At 33.1% G+C, this 22033-nt stretch overlaps 1 protein-coding gene across 3 annotated transcripts in view; it reads right to left on the bottom strand.

The window, feature by feature from the left end:
* Positions 1–17535, bottom strand: part of LOC148281489 (uncharacterized) — a 163909-nt gene extending 146374 nt beyond the window's left edge. For 2 of the 3 annotated variants that reach the window (XM_088226634.1, XM_088226636.1), the window contains exon 1: positions 17096–17535. The gene's annotated coding sequence lies outside the window, so the exon portion shown is untranslated. The remainder of the gene's footprint in view (positions 1–17095) is intronic. The other variant, XM_088226635.1, reaches the window with a different exon arrangement.
* Positions 17536–22033: the final 4498 nt, after the last annotated feature.

Below are 22033 nucleotides of genomic sequence, written 5' to 3'. Positions count from 1 at the left end.
AGGTAAACAAACAGTATGTACACATATGTATATTGCCAATTAGTGTATGAAACTCATGCACACACCAAAAAAATTGTTTACACTTAATACAATAATTTAAATTATGTTCAATATAATAAATGTAAAATAAACGAAATGAAAAAATATGCATATAATAATAATAATAAAGTTAAATATCTGCTTCTCTCAAAATTTCTATGATTTTTTACCTAAATTTACATACATTGTCACAAAAAATATCAGCCTCGGTAAATATATTGTTATATTGGTCGCATATTCTAGGTATTGAAATTTGTTTGAAATAGTTTGTTGACGCGTTTTCGGTGTAAAACAGAAGATTTCGTCTTGTCGGTCTAGATGGCACACGGAATGGAAGTCTTTCAAGTAGGTTTGGAGAATCAATTTTACTATTTATTTATATATCAATTATCTTTGGTAACATTTAAATGACTTGGTGTTAGTCTATTTGTAAGCTTTTTCTAAGGAACAGCTGTTGTGTTCTATAACCGGTCGGCAAATCGAATATATTTGAGTGATTTTACACAAAATTAATAAGTTGCATTAACAAAAACTTAGTAACAGCATCATGTTTCATTTCCACTACACCAAAAACATTAACGAATTTCGGAGTGATTTCATACCCTGACAGGCATTTTAAGATTATTCAAATATGTTAAGATTAATTAAAAATGATGGTATTTACTAAATAATTACACTAAAGAAGTTCAATGTCTTTTTTAAATTTTAAAATTTGTTGATAGACCATTAAGCCAATTAAAAAAAAAATGTTTTTGTGTATCGTATTATTAACGCTATGATTTTTGACGTCAGAGATTTTTCTCTGTCAGTTCTTCGGATTGGTTCGTTTACGGTAAGCAAACCGGATATCCTTCACAGCTCTCATATCATTGGTTGGTTCATATGAACAAATGACGTCGTTCAAAGTAGTGCGTTTTTATAAATAAAAAAATTTCGTCCATATTCAAGAAACAGCTGAGCGAATACAGTCTAACTACTGCCCTTATTTTGACTGTAATTGTTTATTTTAAGATTTTTATTTTTAAGTAGGATTAATATTTATTTAAGTAAACTTCACCAACAAGCCACAAAAAGTGGCTTGGTGAGGTTTTAGAATTTATTAGGTTTATTTTTTCTTTTTTATGTGTCTTAATTTTTATTACTGTGTACTTTTACAATTAAATAAATAAATTTAAAAAAAGGTACATTTTCAAAAAACTTTGCCGTACAATTTAATGCTCCAATTTTTACCGCGCGCAAGAAAATATTTTTTGTATCCAATTTCCCGCGGGGTTAAAGTACCTCATTCTGTAAAAAACAGATGATCGTATTTTTTAAACATTTTCATGCAAATCAATACAAAAAATGTTAAAAGTTCTCACTTACGTAGATTTCTTAATGTGCATTGCTATGGGTGAATTTGACAGTATCTTTTATATAAAATATAAACAAACATGCTCCCCCTCCGTATTTTCAAAATAAACACCTGCGGTAACATTTAAGCGTAAAACGCCATATTTACACACTGCACAGCAATTACACACAGATGTTCCCACATTACATAAAGGGAATGCGAGTTTTCGGGTCATTTGTGTTCGTGCAAATATACAATCATAATATAGACACAAGGTGTAATTACTTAGGTGGTCATTATTATAGCCGACATTAAAAAAACAAATGTTTAGAGGACATGCGTTTGCGAGAAAATTTTATGCATGATTCTTTTATCTCGGTGAACTGTATAAGCAAAGAAAATTCGCTCCAAGCATCATAATAAATTATTTACTATTATTATTATTATTATGGATAACTTATACAGTCCCATTTTCGTAATATAATACTTCAAGGGCGCTTTACAAAGCGATTATATAAAGATATTTATTTACTTTTTACTTTTTAATTTAAGGAAAATAATGTACTTTGTCACCACATGCTAAGTATTTATTCAAATAATTTAAAGAACAAGTGGGTTTTAATTTTCTTCCGAAACATCACTCCACTCTCACGGATTCGGACCTCTGCTGGGAGAGCATGACATGCCGTAGGGCCTGCGACCGCAAATGCGCGCTCGCCGAATTTAGTGCGCTGTTTGCGTAGAGGTACAATAACTTTTCCTTTCGACGTAGATGTATCTGATTTACGCGTAAGACGTCTGTCAGCTAATTGATCTGGAATGCAGAGTTCCCTTAGATATTCTGGAGTAGAGTTGTGCAGTGACTTACACATAAGCCAACAGAGTTTGTATTCCACCCTCTGTAGAAAACGTAGCCAGTGTAATTCCCGAAGTAGTGGAGTGATATGACTGAACTTAGAAATTCCAAAAATAATTCTCGCTGCGGCATTCAATACAGACTGTAGGCGAGTCATTTTATTCATTGGTAGACCTGCGTAGATACCATTACAATAATCGACGCTAGACACTTCAAACGCATTTATTAATGAACGGGCGGAATCAACTGGCAAATTTTTGCGAATGCATTTAATCGGTCTCAGCTGGTAAAATCATCAACTTATTCTAACTTAAATAAATTTATTACTCGCAAAACAGGCTAAGTAAGTTTACTCGTAAGTTCTCTAATATATCTATAGTCTTTCAAGATTTGCGGTATCATGTCTAATTAAAGAGTGATTTTTTTAACAGTTCGCAGCAAAATTTATGAATTTCACTGGTACTGTAATCACAACTATGAGCTGCATAACCGGCAAGTAGATTTGTTTACTAACTGTCACAAGTCTGGTACTATAAAGTTCTAAAATTAATATTTCATATTTTTCATCAAAATGCCCTCAAAACGCTTATTTTAATAGGCATTTTAAGATGGTTAATTATCAAGGTGTATTTAATTGATTTAACTGCATGACTGGAGTCTAAAATCACTTTGAAATGTCATATTAAAAAAAATCACTTGATCTGATAATACTTTCTACTAAATAAGCGGCGCGGCATCAGAATTAATTTCTTTAAAAATAATGACAATAATAATCTAATTCGATTTTCTTCGCTGTACCGATACCTAATCCGATGTCCGAAACACAGTAAAAGGGACGGTGAAAGTAGTTCAGTTGAATTAAATTTAAGTCGCGATATATGAAATTGAAAATTTAAAAATAATAACTTGTTTACTGACAAAAACACTTTGCTTTGTATGAGTGAAACCTCGTGTCGGCCTCGTGGTGTAATGATCAGTGCGTTTGCTTACCATGCAATAGGTCTCGGGTTCGATTCCCGGCATGGTTGAAATAAAAAAAACATTTGAAAAGAAGTGTTTTCACACAAAAATATTTCATAGTCCCTGGATACCTGGTACCCGAAGCGTAAGACAGATCATCTTAGCTTCATGTAACAAAAATGATCAAAATATTTTTTTATTAACATATAAGTACGGCAAATCTGATTTTTACAAAAATTTATAAAATTAACATATATGGTTTAATTACTTTTAAAAAAACATAAATTACCTGTTACCCAAGTATTATTATCAACAAAAATAAAACTTAAAAAATATACAATATATTTAGTAGCAGTTAAGCAATTTTAGAATAAATGTGAAAATCAATTAAAATAATAAAATATTTTTAACTAATATAACAAGAAAATCGTAATGTACTGTTTCATATAGCTGAACAAAGTCAACAAAAAATTGTATACATGATGAAATGTATAAATAAATCAATATACATCTTTGAAAAAGTTCAAAAGGTTTGTTCTATAGGAACAATACCCCATTCTAAATATATGCGATTGGTGTACCAATGCAGTGCCCTATGCATGTTGATGAGTGAGACCGATTGGGAGACCCACGGTCTTTAAAACGGTTTAGGGTATGCGGAGAAAACACTTTTACTGATCTGATAAAAACGAACAAAGCACAAATAACTGTTTTTCTCTAAACGATATTTTTTGACTCAGGCCACTTTTAAAATCACTCTTCAATTTACCTAATCCTAATATGACATAGAAAACGTTGCGAAGAACGATCTAGAAAAGGCGTCGGAATGCAAACAAGCTGTAGTATGCTTTCGCCATTTCATACTCTTGCATACACAATTTTACTGTCTTACTTGTTTGGTATGATACTAGATTGGCACTAACATGTGACGTAATAATTACTAGGAGCGATGCGCGGTTAAAAGTGTTTCGTCACGATTATACATAGCGCACATACGATAAAAAGAGTCGTAACTTAAAAAAAAACTGATTTCTATAAGTTCAGAATAAATTGTAAAAAAACCATCATACGCCAAAAAATTTAAATAAATATAACTTTTTGCTTTACCCGCTTGATGCCTGTATAACAAACACACTAAGGCCTTTTTTACAACACATAAAAAAATTCACCCGGCCCGAAAAAAAAGTAGGGTGGATAGTCTTTTATGTGGGTAGTATTTTATCGTATATATGTGTATCAGGTTTTTAAATGATTTTATTTATTAATTGGGAGATAAACGCACTAATAACCAGTACACCATGGGGCCGACTAATCCCCACTCCATTTTCTCAAGCAAAACCTTCAGAAAATAAAAAAATAAAATGAAAAAATAAACAATAAATAAGTATACTCCCGCCCTAATTTTACGAAACCGGGTGGATTGACACGATACACGTGAAATGGGCTATGCACGAATATTCATTTCAACGCCGCCGTTCTCAATTAAAAATTATACAGGGTGTTCATTAAACCCTGTCACATCCGAAACCACGATGATCAGTATGAGCAAGAAGACATATTGGCACATTAAATAATTTTTTTAGAACGAATATAATTTCAAAAAATAAAATATCAAAAAAAGCAAATGATTGCTTACTTCTGCAGGGGCGAAACGAGGGGGGAGGGAAGAGTCTGAAACTGCGCCGCGCTCCCCTCATTTCTTCCCTGCAGAAGTAATCAACCATTTGTTTTTTTAAATATTTTATTTAAAATAAATTCTTGGTTTTAAATATTTTTTTTAATATGCTTATATGTCTTAAGACATTCGAGATTATATTTAAAACGCGTTGAAGCGTTTTTTCGGACAAATCTAAATATATGTGACATATCAGCATCGCGTTTAAGAGTGAAAAAAAAACACCGTGAAAAATACACGCTAATAAGATTATGAGTTTATTTAGGTTTTTGGCTCTCCTGGTAATTCTGCGTTTTTGAGTTTAGACTTTATTTTATCGGATGTACGATATATACTGTGGTTGAGCCTAAACGACGCATGTGTCCGTAATTAGTCTGCCACCCTGGGGAACACTTCACTGTTAGCAGTGGTATAATTTTAACACTTGAGTGTGAAGTTACCAGTTATGGAAGCGACACTATGCTACATAATATATTTAATACAATACATTTCTTAAAAACATAACAGTAAAGCACCATTAACAGAAAGAGCAGCGTTCTTTTGTCAGTTACTTGTGCACAGTGTCAGGTAAAACGTGACGTGTTTTAAAAACTTAAAACGACGTTAATTTATTTAAGCAGTAAATACTTTTTATCTGCAGAATGTAATTCACTGTTTGTTCTACTTTGTTCATCCGAAAAATAACATGGAAAGTTTGAATTCATTAAATGGATCACCGTATTCTATTTTACAGATATATACCCGTATGCAGAGACAAAACTTAAGGTGAGGAAAGTACATTCTAATTTCAAATGCAGAGAATAACCCGAAGGTGAAGACAATATAATGTACTTTCCTCACCTTAAGGTTTGTCTCTGCATACGGGTAATAGAGTTCATTATTGCTACTTTAACACCATATAATTTATTTCAAAGCAAATTTTCATCGTCTTAAAACAAGTATTTTCCGAAACTACGTATTCCGGTATTTCAAATCCATTAAGAGTACGCGCGGTGTCAGAGAAATATGATATTACATTGATGCATTGATTGAGTTAACAAATACAATGTAAAATTGGACGAAAATTTACAACATGGAACACACCATCCTTTAAACTTGAAATATGTAGGTATTTTGTGGTTAAAAATGTTTTCTGTCAAATTCAAATCAAAACAAGAGATCTCAAGTTTTTTAAAAACATTTTTAAAGTAGTAAAGGTATATGAAATACTGTACAGTAAAATTAATTAAGCATAAAAAATAGTTTTAATTTTTTAATTCCAGCAAAAGCGGTCATTCCATTGGCCACGCCCCTAATACGTAACAATTCTTGTTCCCGACTATTCAAATTTTTTGAGAATATTGTCACAAATCCTGACGTCACAACTATCAAGGCCAAATTTGTCGCATTTTTCTAGTGACATGTTTTTCAAAATTTCATTTATAAATTTATATATGAAAACATTTCTCCGCAATATCCATATTGACTTTGAAAATACAATTGACTATTCCAAATCCATTTCATATGTTTTTATTGGTATTCGTAGTATGTGATATTTCCCTATTCACAGACTTTCCATTTTTCATGGCAAGAATATTTTTTAGATGTTTTAACCCGAAAGCGGGGGGAATACTTGAGCCCTTTACGTAAATTGCAGTTTTCGCAGTCTAAGCTTTATAGCGTTTCTGTGTTTCAATTCCACAGGGGTGCATAGTATACAGCTAGGGTGGGTTTATTATGCAATCCCGAATTATATACAAATACTGTACTTAAATTACCAACCTGCAAGCCGTCTACACTGTTACTTTTGAGGCTAGGTAGGTACTGCAATTTCTATTGTAGGTAAATGGAATACCTCGGTGGGGAGTTAGAAAATGTATCTTATGGTTGCCAGAGGGCTGAAAGCAGATATTTTGGCAATAGGGGATCGACAGAGTCTGCGCAGAATTAAGGATGTAAAATTTTATGACTTGAATTCCCCTTTGATAAAAGCGATTAAATATAGTCTTGTTGTAGTGTTGCGTACTCGAAATCTGAAATTTGTTTTGAAGTTTGATGATGCTTAAGCATAGCTTGTTTCCAATTTTCTAACTAACAAAAAGGTTTAACGGTTATGGATGACTTACAAAAAACTACATTTTGATAAATTACAGCGTTTTTAAAAAAAGGTTTTATAACTTAAGACAGCCTCCGACTAGTTAGTCATAAAAGAACTGAAATAAAAATAGGAATCAAGGTATGGTAAAGTGGATGCTGAATTTGGTACATGTTGTTGTGATCTATGGTCTTTAAAATTATGACTCGATTCGTTCGAAACACGACTTAATCCACCAATTTTATCAATGGATCAATAAAAACATATATTTATGTGCAGAATATAAACAAAAATAATATTTTGTCGGCAAAAAACATTAATACTATGGGGAACTATAATAATTAAATGAGGAATTTTGATAGTTGAATTTTTTAAAAATGCGAAAAGATTATTAATTTAATTTACTAGTAAAATGTCGATTTAAACTATTGTGATTTACGACGCCAACTATAAATTATAACTGTATTATTTAATATAGATATATATTTATTATTTTGAGAAAAAACAACAGCATTACAGAAAATATTAACATATTACGTATGTAACAAATTTGAAAGCCATTCAGAGTGTTCTGCTTATAGAATTTATAGTAAAGGGATGCATATTTTATCTGTTTTCAGGTAGACAAAGAATACGTTGTTTGTGAAATGGAACCAACACCCTGGACAAGTGTTTCCAACTCGATGGCTGCTCTCAGGTAACGATCCTGAATAAGAAAATCGAATCGCCTACCATTCTTGAGATCAAAGTTTCGAAGCCAGGCATGGTGGACGAGAAATATTGATTTAAAAGGTTGTTTAATCTGCAATCTTTTATTGTTCCTGGACTCTCACCAAAAACTCGAAATACGGTGAATTTGTTTTTTAAATTTAATTTAAAAAAGGATTAACCCGCTAAGCTTCTAACCTATAATTCACTCGTTTAGAAGAAAAAAATGTATGCATATTCTGATTTTCATACAGAAAACTTAATTTAAATTCGTATTTAAAATTAAAGATAAATGATAACTTCCCATTGTAATCGGGGCCCTGGTTACCCTAGGTACGGCAGACTATGCGGCAGAAATGTTGACCTTAAACTTTTCACGAATCATCTAATACAATATTTCTCAAGGTTGGTGTGTTCTGCGCAAAATATTTTTAGTTCTATTATAAAATATTATGAACATTTAAATTGATGTCTGCTGCTTTATTTGTAATTATTATGGCCAATAAATTAATAGCCAGAACGAGTATTTAGTAATTTTATTTTACAGAAACAAACAGTCGACAATGATATAATAACATAAAAAAGATACGGTTTAAAAAAGACCAGCGAAGTTTCCAAATAAAAATAATACATATTAAATTGTGGTACAACAAAAGGGTGTGTTTATGTGTATTTGTATGAGAGTAAGTGTAGAGGTGTGTTTGTGTGTATTTGTGAGGGAGTAAGTGTTTACGTGTGTGTAAAGCTAGGGTTTCCTAGGACAGCGGTGTCCGTATTTTAACGGCCGTAGTGAACGGTGACGCGGTGGATAACCGTCGTAACGGTGACTAGAGTGTGGTTTCCTAGGAAAACGGTGTTATCAACACCATTTAACACCGTTTCCCTAGGAAACCACTCTCTAGTCGACGTTACGACGGCTGTCTACCGCATCACCGTTCACTACGGCCGTTAAAATACGGGCACCGCTGTCCTAGGAAACCATAGCTTTAGTGTGAGCATCATTAAATAGCAAATGGGATCATATCGCAGCCAGAAAGAATGAGTCTTAATTTATTTTTAAATAAAGAATTTTAAATGAATTAAGGGGCGTGTTAAATATATCAATAGAGGAAAAAATCACTATAGTTAGAGCAAGAACGGTAGAGTTATGCATAGAATAAATACTTATTTCTTGTCACGCGAAAGGGGACATTGACAGTTTTCGTAAAAACACATTTACTTACGTACTAATAGTAACCGACTGAAACAAGATTTTCAGCCGAAACTCAGTGTCGGCTTCTGTTATAGTTTAGGCTGAAACCGAAACTTATTGAAATAAGTTGAAATTCACTTTAAAACGCCCAAAACTAGGCGTTTGAATGAACCCTAAAGCTAGGGTTTCCTAGGACAGCGGTGCCCGTATCTTAACGGCCGTGGTGAACGGTGATGCGCTGGACAGCCGTCGTAACGGTGATTAGAGAGTGGTTTCCTAGAAAAACGTTGTTGATAACACTGTTTTCTTAGGAAACCGCTCTCTAATCATCGTTACGACGGCTGTCTACCGCAATATCGTTCACTACGGCCGTTAAGATACGGGCACCGCTGTCCTAAGAAACCCTAGCTTTAGGAGTTCATTAGAAAAAGTGTTAAATAAAAGACACAATGAAATAAACGGCGTAAATTCATTTATTTTTAGCGCTTTTCGGTTGGTATTTATGTTATCATCATCATTTCCGTTTTCACCATAATGGTGCATATGCCACTGCGTTGGTACATCAATCGCAGCTTATCTTGATCATTTTTTGTTACATGAAGATAAGATGATCAGTCTAACGGGACTATGAAATATTATAGTGTAAAAACACCTTTTAAAATTAAAATTTCATTTCAACCATGGCGGGAATCGAACCCGTGGTAGGCAAACGCGCTAACCACTACACCACGAGGCCGACCAACTTATATGTAACAGTTATTTAATGCACGCTATAGGAACTAAAACTTATTTACTAAAAAGGAATTACAAAAATATAAATATGAAATATCTTTGAACTACTAACTATAGTTAACAAATCTCAAAATCAGTCTATTTTATATATTTTATGTTAGACAATGGCAGTGAAATAACTAATTATTTTTTTATCTTTTTTTATCATTTTTTTTTTTGCACCACAACAGGCCAGGAGGCCCAATTACAGTGGTGAATTACATTACAGAACAACCAGGCTTGAGAAAAATCACATTTTAATTTTTGTGTTCTCACCGGGAATCGAACCCGGAACCTTCCGTGCGTGAGTCAAGCGTCTTGACCTACACGAGTTAATGAACTACAATTCAATATTAATTGTGCTCATTTTCCACCCGAGAAAAGCCGAACGTTATCCGACACATCCCGACCGCAAGTTTCGGCTGAGCCGAAGTTTCGGGCAATTTTTGGCTGAAATCGGAACCGCGGCCAAATAAATTAGATTCACAACAAAAAAAAAAACATATTTATACATAAATAACATACTTAGTAGCTATGGTCCAGGGCAATATTTTCTTTAAAATTGAAACATCGTATTAACAGAAAAAGAAAAAAAAACTTGATGGTATCGTTCACATTTCTCTATCTGCACCCAGTGGGCCTAGGGCTCTACATTCGTACTATGATTGCTGCAAAATTCTATTATATAATACAGGAACGTAAGGTGATCAGTCTCTCGCTTCAGATCCAGTTCACGGACCATGAATCATTACAGTGAAGATCACCTTTGCCAAAGTTTTTTTATATCGCCGCACACGTAGAGAAAAATCAACCGCACACGTAGGGTAGTGGTTACCAGGTCTTGCTCGCATGCACAGGGTACGGAGTTTGAAGGCCTGCCAGACTTATTGGTGTTTTGGTTTTTTGTTTCCCTCGGCATCATATTATTAAGGAGATTGAATTATTATAGCAAGCCCGAATTTCAAATTCCAAAGAATTAAAAAAAAAGCATTTGTTTCAAACAACACGGCCACCGCATATGAACGCTTTCTGGCGATATACACATGCAAGGCATATGTGCAATATAGTTATGAGTTACACTCTAGCTATTCTTCTATGTATTCGGACGGATGGAAAATACAGTTCTGTGTGTGAAATAGAACCCGAACCATAGACGAACGTTTTCGACTTGATGAATGTTTTTGACTGCGCTCAGGCAAAAATTCTGAATAAGGAAATCGAATGGAGATAAGTCCGCTTCGTTGTGTGGTGGTTGACGCGTTCGCCTACCATTCTTGATGTCCCGTGTTCGATTCCTAGTAGGGTGGACGTTAAATACAGATTTTAAAGGTTTTTGTTAAGATAATTGTTTCTGAACTGGGACCTGAAGCGTAAGATTGATGACCTTACCTTTATGTAAGACATAATCGAAATACGCTGCATTTCATTATTGGTGATGATTTCACATTAGTGAATAGTGAAAAATTAAACTAAGTACTAATTTTTATTTTCTCAATTTAACGCAAACAGAAGGAGGTGTCGAAAATGCTCACTTTCTTCTATATGACATGCCATTTTGAAGTCTAGCAATCAAATAAAATAATACATGTAACGTAAAATATGTTTATTGAAATTTATGTACTATTTTTTATTTGTTGTATTCTTTAATAATATACATCCTTGATCTTTCTATTTTGTTGTATCCCAACTCAACACAGGGTTCTTGGCCTCTTAGAGATAGGGATACGTTTTTTTTTTTTTAATATGTGTCTTTATATGAATAAATAAAAAAACAATCTCAATATTTTGTAGAGCAGAAAAACTTTTCTTTCGAACGATATATAAACCTTTACTTTTTTTTTAACATTTGGTGCACATTTTTAATTTTGAAAAAAATGGACACAACTTACATAACTTAACACCCAAAATGTTAAGTCGTCGACAGATAAGCATGCCTACGCTCGGGCACCAAGAATAGCGACACAATATAAAATGTGTAAATTTAGCATAGAGCCACTAGTTTAAAATTCTTACAGGACATTGTCATTGAAACGACAAGGGTTTAAACTCTAAAAAAGAGTTTGGCAAACCAAGAAGTTTTTCAAGTTCAGTGTAGGTTTAAATAAATTTCAAAACTTTAATTGCAACCGGAGAAAATTATAAAATTTTATTAGCCACTGTTCTTTTTGTTATGGAAATGTTCACTCAGCACTATTATTGCGATTATTTTACTATTTTACTTACTTGATTCAGCACTATTCGTTAAAGAAAAAAAACGCCAAATATTGACATAGCACATGCGTACATAGTTAGATTTCTTCTGGTTCCTAGTTTAAAACGTGCTTTACAGGTATTTGGGTAATTTGTACATCAATCAGGAATTAGGATACCTTATAAATCCGATGACTCAATAAACGAAAACAACGACGGCCACACTCATGTACATACAATTTATCAACTTACGCAGAATCTATTAGAAGTACTTCAAATACACAGATACACACTTGATCAGAAATATATACATGATGAACTACTACTTACATTCAATACATATTTCGAATCACGATGAATCAGGTCTTCACGAGAGGAAAATCAGATAAAACGCAACATGGTGTGGTAAAGGATCGATAGTTTAGTATGAATAATTACGTGTCATAGATTCAAAATCCCTACAAAGCCAATGGGTAAGTGCCTATCTACATATCTTTTATCTTATCTGAGTGATGTTCTAATTTCCCACGACAAAGGCTGTTCGCCAGGGATTATGTGGGAATATACAATGTTAATAGATGACCGTATCTCTCATCATTGCCTACCCCTTAACCCTTAACACGAGCCCCAAAGCCTCAGGCATGAAACAATAAAAATGCAAACAAGCTTGTTGCAGTTGGATTTTGTATTATTAGAAATCAATGCGTTATACTGATGAATATTTTTTTTTAAATTTATGCAGTAAGGACAAAATAGCATTCAAACGTTTTTACCATAGTTCAGTTTTGAGCTGAAATTAATATAATTTTAATGACTTAACACCAACCTTGGTAGAAGAAAGTGAAATACCTAATTATTTTCAGTTTGATAGCCAAATTGCTTTTTATCACAAGATATTAAAGAAAAAAGAAACCTTAATAAGATTGATGCTATATTATTTTGATGATTTATTTCTAAATTATGTACAATTCATAGAATCATTTTACTAGCCTTAGAACAGGTCATTTTACCTGGTGACTAATGAGATAGGTTCTTGTTATCGACCGTGATAACAATACGTACACGTTTTTATATGTACATCTATTCTGTTAATAGTATAATATTATTATTATTTCAATACTTGCAATGAGAAACATCAATTATTAAAATAAAGTAGCCGTTACAAAGGATTAATTTTAAAACTAGTTTAATTGTTACGTTTTAGTAAAAATAGGATGTTACAATATTACTTTTTAATGTACCGCATTTGATTGATTTTGACGAAATGCAAAAAATATTTTATGACAGCCAATAAAAACATGTCAGTAAAAATGAAAAAATATCTTACACTACGCAAGAAAATAAGACTATTATACTGTCAGTAAAAAGGTAAAAATATCTTACACTACGCAAGAAAATAAGACTATTATACTGTCAGTAAAAAGGTAAAAATATCTTACACTACGCAAGAAAATAAGACTATTATACTGTCAGTAAAAAGGTAAAAATATCTTACACTATGCAAGAAAATAAGACTAGCATACTTACGCAAACAAATAAAGTAAATACACTAGTGCTCGTTTTTTGTTTCTAAGTAAGTACTACATAAGTTAATTTTTAATTATTATTTTTGATTGATTTGATCAAATATTTTGATCAATTTTTCACGTTAGTTTTTGGTAAGTTACTAAGGTAACACATATTATATTAGTTAATATAAGGTTCTAATTTTCAATTGCATTAGTCAAATCACATCCAGATAGAAAAATAGTATATTTTCATAACACGGCAAACTGCGAGGTTTTAACTTCGCATTTCCTAGAAAAACAATGAGGAAATGAGAGAACTACCAGGTCAAGTATGTGATGATAAGGATGGAGAAAGATAAAAGGTACACCATAGCCGGCACTTCCGCGACATCCCTAATTGGAAGGCATCTGTCTTCGTCTGGTCAAAGGGACATGGTGATTATCAACATCCTCAGACGAAATAAAACATAGAAGTCAACGTGTCAGAGGATGCATGTTAGAGAACGAAAGCGCTAATTGGCCAAGTAAACAAGTTGGTATAAACTTTAGGCCTAACCCTTTATGGAAATATAAATGACGTACCTGGGAAGTACTACCTATTTTATTATGGTACCTTTAAAAGGTCTACAGCTGAAATTAGCTGCCTTTCCAGACACTGCTCAAATAAAGATACCCAGGAAACAATCCCTACTTGTGAAATATACTTAAACCTTGTACATTATTAGCATCTTATAAGATATAAGCTATTTTATAAATTCCTTTAACAAAGCGATACGCAAATAAGAACATCTACTAATTTAAAAATTGGTTTTTGTAGCAGATAAATATTTAGGTGATTTGATTAATAATTTCAAAAAAACGAATGGTTTTTTGTCAGCGTAGCTTCAACGTTCATAAATTGAAGCCAAAATGGTCAGTCTTCTTCTATAGAAGCTAGTCCAATGGTAAGTAGGCACAGGATATTTGAAAAAAAAAACACATTTCAGCCTTTTCATTTGTGTCAATCTTGCCAATAATATACCTTAAGTATAACCGTTTTAACCACGACATTATGAGGCGTACCTTTTGGTATACCTACTTATTACTTACATGTACCTAATAAAAATACTTAATTGTACTACACCGACTTCAATCTTTATTTACAACTGTCTTCCAGTTAGGTACCATTAAAAACAGGGTTGTGGTTCCGTGGCTAGCGTCGCAGACTCACGGATCAAAGGTCCGAGGTTCGAACTTCGAAGCCCGCTGATTTCCATTTTCGTAAAGTAGGTTATTTATAACTTGCTGAAAATGGCCCCATAAAATGAAATGTTTGGGTAAATCGGAAGAAAGCAAATATTTCTTTTTCACTAAAAAGAAACAAATAATAATCGAAGAAAACTTTAAAAATGAAACTATTCAACCAGGTATATTTTACAGCCTACTTCATAATAAAAAAAAATATATTAAATTAAAAAGCGATTAAAGGAAAATGTTAACATTTATGGTTTGGGTTTTGTTATAAAAGTTACCTAGGTATAAAGGCAAAACTATTTTAACGATCCCTCAAAGCACTTTTGAAAAACTGAGGTGTAGACAGGGTATTATAGAAAAATGTTTATCATAACAGCCATTTTTTACAAGGGCTTGCATTTTATAAAAATAAAGGGTACTTAGGTAATAAAAGCTATTTGCCAGAGTTATTACAAATAATCCGGAAGGATTAATTTCAAAACCCTTACTTCGGGTCGGGAATTCCTAAGGGTTAAAGTAAACTCAGGGTTGAATTCGGAAAACCAACTTAAGAACCTACCTAAGTACTTTGTCACTCCCTTAGAAAACATAAAGAGGGTAAAACGGTGAAGCGAGCAAGCAAAAAATATATTTAAAAAAAGTATATTGCCTGTGTCCAGGGGGATGAAGAACACAGTTACATATATGAGTAACCCAGGAACCTTGGACGAGTGTTTTTTGACTCGATGGCTGCATTCATTATCAGTAAAAATTCTGAAAAAAAAAAACAAGTGGAGAAAAGTCCACTTTGTAGCTAAGAGGCTGGCGCGTTTGCCTACAATGCTTAGGTGATTCACTGCAAGATTTCCTTGTCCCTGGACTGGCACCTGAGCCTAAGACTGATTACCCCTGCAACCAGTGGTGCATAGGGTACCGCATTGATACATCAAAGTTTTTGTATTTCTATCATCTATTATAAGAAGGCACAGTGATCAGTCTTACGCTTCAGGTGCAAGTCCAGGGACAGAGAAACACTGCAGCTAGCCATCTTTAGAACAATTGTTTTCGTTGACCCTGCCAGAAATCGAACCCGGGACTTCAAGCATGGTAGACGAATGCGCCCACAAGGCGTACTTATCCATACTCGATTTCCTTTTTCAGGATTTTTACTTAAGAGTTGCCATCGAGTCGAAAACGCGTGTCCAGAGTTCTGGTTCTATTTCACACAGAACTGTTTTCTTTATCCGCCCGAACAGGAAAACAGTCTAATCGTATTGACACAATATTTTTATTACGATGTTCTTTCTGTACACTCGCAGTAATTTAACAAAAAATGTAGTTCCTAAGCGCAGATAAGGGCTTGAGGACACTTTTTAAAAATTAATAATATGATTGGCTGGCTGGAAGCTGCATGAGACTTTTGGAAATAGGTCCGCCAAAGTCCATATATTTTGGTACATAAGGTTTCAAAATGAATGAATAATAATTTGCGTTTTACCTACTTTAATAAGTAATCCTGAATATTTAGGCTACAAATATATGCTTCCTTTTATAGGATTCATGTATGTACACGTATTAGATAAATAAATTAATGTGTCCGGGCGGATTAAGAACATAATGCTGTTAGTGAAATTGAACCAAAAAAAAAAAAAAAAAAAACAGAAAAAAAAAAAAAAAAAGAGTACTTTCGACTCAATGGCACACAACCAGTTAAAAATCCCTAGTAAAGAATTAGACTGGGGATAACTCTACAACGTAGTGTAGTGGTTGGAGCATTCACCTATCATGCTTGAGGCTTCGGGTTTAATTCCTGGAAAGGTCAACATGAAATCTTGATTAAAAAGGTGGTTTTACACTTTAATATTTCACGTTCCGGACGAGCCTCTGAAGATTAAAGCTGATCACCTAACCTTCTTGGACCTAACATTATTATTATGGATAACTTATACATAGTCATTTTCGTAATTTCCTTATCACATGCTACGGATTAATTCAAATGAATTAGAGAACAAGTGGGTTTTAAGTTTTTCCGAAACATCACTTTACTATCACAGTTTCGCACCTCTGCTGGGAGAGCATTCCATGCCATAGGGACTGCGGCCGCAAATGCGGGTTCACTAAATTTAGTGCACTGTTTGCGTAGAGGTATAATAACTTTTTCTCTCGCCGTAGACGTAGCTGATCTAAGGTAAGACGCCCTTAGATATTCCGGAGCAGAGTTGAGCAGTGATTTAGAGTTTGTACTCCACCCTCTGTGGAAAACGTAGCCAGTGTAATTTCCAAAGTAGTGCCCTATGCACCATCAGTTGTGTGAGGGTGGTATGTGTATGATGATTTGAAGTCGATGCAGCAAGTTTCGTAGATATTTGACAAAGACGGGTAGACAAATTAATCAAATCAGACAACATTAATAAAAACAGCAAATATGTTTAATTTATGTATTTGTTTTGTCTATAACATGCGTTTGAGCCATCGGTTTAAATATCGATTGAACTTTTGAATACGTGATACCTAAATACATTTTTTTTTTGTCTTCACTACTCATTTTCAAAGAAAAATGGCATTTGATTCACTTACCAATAAAAACACCTGAGACACTTGGTTGACCCAAAATTTTGGCACGGATCCTATCAATGAAAACTTCCCAATGTATGATGATGTCACAGCAAGGTGTCTCGTCTCATTCACAAATCAACAAGCACAGGGGACAAAATTCCAAGGAAATTAGTCACAAAAATCCAAGAAGAATGTTTGTTTTCGAATATTTCAAATCACAACACTGAAACAAAAATAATAATGCAAAACCGCTTCAAAGTTCACTTTTTACAGTTAAAATGAATATTCTCTAATTCTAACACTTTTTATAAACACAATCGGAATGAGTTTTTGTCGAAGTTTTTTATATAAAACCTTTTCAAGCTTTGTTTGTTTGTAGTTGCTAAGGTACACGCGGCAATGTTGAAAAGTTGGCAAAACAAACTGACACAACCTCGCGGCGCAACTGCTGGGCGCTTACTGAATTTTATTTTATACCGGTTCGTTTTGTGGATTGCGGCTGGGCCGGCGCGCTCGAGTAAGTGTCGTAGCGAGGATTCGGTTGGTGAGTGCGCATAAAAGTGTGCAAAGTATTTTCACGTTGTAGTGAATTTAAGTAAGTGAATTTGTGACATTTTTGTCTCGCGTTTTATGCTCTTTGACGGGCGCATTCTAGGATGAAACGAATCTCAGGTGCTATGAACCGCATGAATGCAGTGCAGTTAAATTTGATAAAATCATGTAGGTACATAATATTATACAATCTTCATCTTTAAATTTTAAAAAATTACCAATGCGATTTACATAAAAATATATTGAATTACAATCTAAAATAATTGATTATGCAGTGGTTTATTTTTTGTCTTATTTATAGATGTTTTAGTGTACTGTTGCTTTGTAAGTCCGAACAGATGAAGGATCAGAGTTCTGTGTGTAGAATAGACCCAGAACCCAGGACGTTTTTGACGCGACGGCTACTCTCAGATACTCCTGATAAGTCGAGTGGAGGTTAGCCTGCTTGAGGTCCTGGACTGGATTGCGAGCCGACTATAGGGCAAAAATCACCACATGCTCACTTTAGAAAATCGCCGTCTACTATTAGACATGGGGGTGCTTCAATCCGGCTCTTTTGTCGGAGTTATCATTAAATGTCCCCGGCTACCGCACCCGTCACACGTCGAGCTCTCTATTTCATCTGCCAACAGTTCGTACGAACTATGCCCAGAACTCTCCACTTATACGTTTTGCTAGTGAATATAATTTGAACTTTCCCCTTATTGATCCATTTAATTGTAAAAAAATAACATTTAAAATGCGCGTCTTAAAACATACCTTTTTGTCTTATACTTGGTTTCAATAATAAAGTCTTATTTGATCTTATTTTATTTTATCTATAATTCTTAATATTTTAGATATATTTATATTTTGGACACTTGACACTTGTGCAATATTTACACACATGTCCACCCTCATTCCAAAATAACACCCACTCACCCACCCTCTCACTCACTTACACTCACACAAACACACTAGTATGTATTGGACGTGTATTTTATGTATTTTTGTGGATATCTGTCCTTGGTTTTATTCCCTGTATATTTTATTTGTTATATTTTTGTTACATGTATTACTGTTGATATCCCCAAAAAATAAAAAAATATTTTAAAAAGTACTCAAATGAGTAGTTTTACGTTTTGGCCATTAGTTACTCTGTAGACTTCGCTAAGTGTGAAATTGCCAATTTAAATTCAGTTCTTCCCTGTAGTGTCGTTTTTAAGTGTCAAAATACTGCTGGGATTACATGGAAATAAGGTGTGATCAGATGTCACGGGTAAGCAGCGAACTCACAAATAATAATATTTTAGAATTCAATTATTTTACGTCTGTCAGATTGAACTAGCCGGCATATAAATATAATACACCAGAAGGCGCGTAGAACCAAGTTTGAATATATCGCACTGTGTCCAAAATTTTCCCATTTACCCCCCACCCCCCTCCCTGCACGACATCCCGCTTGAGCGTGTGCGTGAAGTGGCTGCGTAATGTTGCCAGACCGTGAAAAATTACTATCATAACACAAATATAAGTTAATTTGGTGTTGTAGTAAACACAAAAAACATTTTACTCACTGGACAACAATAATAAATCAGGTAAACGTAAGAAAAAACATTCATTATTCATTTAGTAACTATGCAAATTAATACCGTTTAATATTATACTAAGGCTTATTACAAGAAAGCTTGGTAAAAAATTCGACAACGCTGACAATACTAACCAAATGTCCGTCTTGTTTTGCTTCACAATCTGACCGACGTAAAACAATTGAATTCCAAAATATTATTATTTGTGAATTCGCCGCTTACCCGTGACATCTGATCACACCTTATTTCCATTTAATCCCAGCAGTATTTTGACACTTAAAAACGACACAATAGGGAATAATTGAATTTAAATTGGCAATTTCATACTTAGCGAAGTCTACAGAGTAACTAATGGCCAAAACGTATAACTACTCATTTGAGTACTTTTTAAAATATTTTTTTATTTTTTGGGGATATCAACAGTAATACATGTAACAAAAATATAACAAATAAAATATACAGAGAATAAAACCAATGACAGATATCCACAGAATCTGCAAGTTTAATCTAGGAGAAAAAACCCGCAATGGGGTTAAGACATTCAAAATATAGTTTACTTATTCGTATGAAAAAATAATCTGGAATAATCAGCTAGTTTTTTGGCTCACCGCAGGCGCTGGACGCGCTTTATTAACACTAGTATTTATATTAGGATAAAAATACAATCGGAGGAAATGATTTAAAATAAATAGTAATTATTTATTTGTTTTTTGTAAATAAAGTTACGGTAAAATATTACTATGGTTGGTCAAATATAATGGTAAGCTGCGCATAATCGCTTCTATACACGGTTCGCCCCTGATAGTTAGGCACTTGTTTGTTTACAAATTTGCACAAACCACTATGATTTTCTGTTATTCGTCGCGTCGACCGATTTTAAAGTTACTCCCTCATCTCAGAGTTTATGGAATCACTTGAATGATTTAGTTTGAAATGGATTGAATAAAGGAACCATAGCTTTTCCAAAACCTGCTTACCTTCTTCATTATATTGTGTGCCCATAATTTTCACCTAGTCCTAATCTCTTTTCTAGCTGGTATAAGAACTGAAAGTTCTGCTTTATTGCAGAAAATCCTGGACCCAGCCGGTATTGTCAAGTATTTATCTACACCCATTACAAAAATAATATGTTCATAATTTATGTTGCCCATAGTTATTTAGGATCATTTTGTACATAGGACTTAAGACTACGGATAGACGCCAGACAGAACCCCATGATTCTATATAAAATAATTAAAACCATTCAAGAAATACTTTAGAAAAGTGTTCGTTGCTCGTTTAGTTTAAGGTACAAATTATACATAGATTTTTCAGTTTTATTCAAAACTAATTTACAAATTTAGATAATTACTTTAGTCTTGTAACTCAGCAACGGCTTTTCCTTATGTCCATTGGGTCAATAACCCCCCAATTTTTTTTTAAAAGTACCGAAAATACATTATAAAGAAAGTTACTATATGATATAATGTAATAAGGTTGTATTATATATATTTTTAAATCATTAATATATTAGTGCCGATTAATCTTCATATTTTTATTCATATTTTGTAGAACGCTATTAAGAAAAATCATCGCACGCGTGGGTCATTTCTGTAACTGTCCCGAAGCTAATGTTTTTTCCCTACATTTTCGCATGAGAAAGAAAGAGATGAAACATATCGTACGTACATGAATATCGAAACATTTTGCCCAAAATTATTTGGAACGCGAGTATTGTCCCGGTAGAGATAACAATATGAAAAAAGGAATATTAGAATAAGATTGATAATAATAATTATAATATTGGCATTGGTCTAGACTGGAAGAGATAAGATGAAAAATTAATTCTAATGTATTTTACATACCTACACTAAAGAAGGACGAATTCGTTATTATTTATTAAGTGAGTATATAGTGAGTAAGACCAAAAAAATCGTTAAATGGTATGTGAATTTGTTTATCATATTGAAAACATCTATATAGACATAGGCATAGGTAAGTACATAAATGTATTTTTACAAAAAAATAGTGCGAAAATTATTGAGAAATGCATATGTAGGTACCTATTTAGTAAATAAAAAACGACCCCCTTTTTGAACCCTTTCAGCCGCCACTGTTGTAAGTACTGTATTATGTATTTATCTACGTAACCTATATAGATTTTGAAATTCTTGCTTTGGATGATATTTTTTTTAGATTCAACTATTTCCGTCTGTGTGTTATGTCTTTGAATTTTACACATAATAACTTTAATAAGTAATATACCGCAATTATTTTGATTACATAACACGGAATACACGTATAGTGTAGTTGCCGACTCATAAAATATATGTGCCAACATTTTTAGTAATTTATTTTTAATATTTTCTTTTCATAAGTTGTTATGTTATAAAAATTAAATTAAAACAAAACATATTACTGTTGATATTTTTTACAAAGTAAATAGGTAATATTTTGGAATAAAACAGATAATTAATTATTATAAAGCAATAATTATAATATTACTAGTTGGAATTAATAATTAATATTTTCATTAAAGTGTTACTCACGAATGTTAAAAATGATCTCTTTTAGTCATAATAATGCAGCTAATCAGCTTAGACATTATTAAAATAATCTGCACTTATAATAATCGTGAATCATGACGGCGCTAGCCGTGTTTATTTTCAATCCTTTATTTTTGTCATATTGAAAAATATCAGTATATGGCCATCTTTTCAATTATTACCACTTGGTAAATATGAATAAAAATACAGTTTTATTTATTTGGATTATTTTATTTATTTATTTTAATTGATTTATTTTTTAAAAATATTTACTTTTTATTACAGGACTCACCGAGCTAATTTATATGGCTTGT

The sequence above is a fragment of the Micrasema longulum genome, unplaced genomic scaffold (assembly GCF_059751315.1).
Source record: "Micrasema longulum isolate JH-2025_06_02 unplaced genomic scaffold, ASM5975131v1 h1tg000453l, whole genome shotgun sequence".
Taxonomy (NCBI): Eukaryota; Metazoa; Arthropoda; class Insecta; order Trichoptera; family Brachycentridae; genus Micrasema; species Micrasema longulum.
The sequence above is the reverse complement of the archived record's forward strand: the minus strand, read 5'-3'. Positions and strand labels throughout refer to the sequence as shown.